Genomic DNA, 2,197 nt, shown 5'->3' with positions numbered 1-2,197 from the left:
ATTATGTATTACCATGTAAAAAAAATAATTATTTTTTATATTTATTACGTAAATAATTATAAAATATAATATAATTGATATGACTATGTAGATATTTATTCTACTACTAATTATAATTTCTAACTATTGATTATCCCTCACTTAATTAAAAAGTCTATTTGTTATAATATGAGAAAAGGGTAAGTTTTAAAGTTGTCATTAACGTTTAAATTATTATATTTAAATTTCTAATGTTTAAAAATTGTCCCAATACTATTTTATCGTCAACTCTATTAACAAATCACTAATGGTACGATAATATTAAAATAATTTTAAAGACTTAAATAGAACAAAAATATTAGGGACAAAAATGATACACTGTTCTTAGAAAAATCAATAAATCAAGTAAAATAAAAGTGAATTTTAATAGAATAAATTGTATACGAATTCAAAATTTTTACTCATGTTTATAGAATGGCTAATAGATAAACTTTCATATAAGAAAAAAAATGAGCAAGGTATATGCACAATGAAATATAAATTATATTTTTTGTTTCTAACATACCAAACTTCTTTAATTTTTAATTTAATTAATCTTATCTTTAACTTCAAAATAAATTTTATTTTTATTTTTTAATAATATTAATTTTTTTATGATAGATAATTATTCATTTATTTTAAAAATAAATTTATTTAGAATGAAAATAATGTGATTAAGAGTAAAATTTAAAAAATAAATTTATTTAAAATAAAAGTAATGTGATTAAAAATAGTTTATTTGGATGTGATTAAAAAATAATTAAATAATTTACGATAAAAATATTATTATTGAAGAATAAAATTAAATTTTATTTTAAATTTAAAAATAAAATTTATTTAAATTAAATATTAAAAAAGTTCGGTACATTGGTGATAAAAAGATATAATTTATACTTTATTGTATATATATTTTGTCTTTTTTTTCTTTTTTATAAGTTTATTTATTAATCATTCTATAAGTATTTTATGATGAGTAAAAATATTGAATTCGTAATGCAATTTAATCCGTTGAAATTCACTTTTATTTTACTTGATTTAGTAATTATTTTAAGAGTAATAATATATTATTTTTGTTTTCATCATATTTAAGTCTCTGGTCTTTTAAAATTGTATCAATATTGTTCTACTGTCAATTCTATTAACAGATCTAACATGGCTGTTACAAATCCGATGTCATAACTCGGATTTATGCACCATAACTCAGCACTGTACACTATAACTCGGCGTTATACGTTACATCCTGGAATAAAAACATCTGACCAGACGTTATCACTTATTAAAACCTAATAACTACCCTTCAATTCAGATGATCAATAGTAATGTAAGTGTAACCGACCTTTTATACTCTACCTATAAAGGTATTGTTTCGAGGGTTACCTGAAACTGTAGGTCGCTCTCGGATGAGATCTTCTGGGTTGGTCGGAGCCGACGTGTCCGGCAGGTGTACGGCGGCTGGAGCTGGTGTGTCCGACTTGTTGGACTTGGTGGTGGAGCTGATCCTTCGTCCCTGGAGGGTGGGGGGTACCTGCAAGGGACTCCGATGCTTAAGTTAGCAAGGGTATTAAGCAGGTATTGAGTAGAATCAGAGTATGAGTTATACCTGGGTGCTCCAGTGTATTTATAATGGTGAGAAGTGACCTTTCTAGATAAGATAAGTTAGTTATCTTATCTTATCTTATCTTATCTTTGGGTGAGGTCAGCTTATCTTCAACGGAACCGCCTTTATCTCTGTAGGCTGGGATTGCCTTTCGATTTGGGTCGTGTTCCTCTATTTGGGCCCTTTATTTGGGCTTTCATGTCGATTTGGCCGAGTTCTTTGAGAAGAGGTCGGATAGTCTGACCTGAAGAGGTCGGTCGCCTTGTCGCTAAACATCCCGGGTTGGTCATCTCGACCCAGGGTATGAACAGTGCCCCTGCTTGAGCTCGGTTCTTCCTTTGGAGGTCGAGTCCTTGACTTCGGTCCTTCTTAAGTGAAGTCGAACTCAAACATTTTGTCGATTCCTTTTCTTTGTAGAGTCTTTTTTGAATGTAGAACGTTTTCTTCTAAAAGACGCGCGCTTTTATACCGGCGCTTTTTTGGGAACGTGCGAGGGTTTAATGCTTTTTAATTTTGAGCATTAATTGCCCCATTTCCTTTAGGCTCTTTTACCTTGGATTTTGAAACCCCGAAAACGGTTTC

The sequence above is a fragment of the Arachis duranensis genome, chromosome 9 (assembly GCF_000817695.3).
Source record: "Arachis duranensis cultivar V14167 chromosome 9, aradu.V14167.gnm2.J7QH, whole genome shotgun sequence".
Classification (NCBI taxonomy): Eukaryota; Viridiplantae; Streptophyta; class Magnoliopsida; order Fabales; family Fabaceae; genus Arachis; species Arachis duranensis.
Note: the sequence above shows the minus strand (reverse complement) of the source record.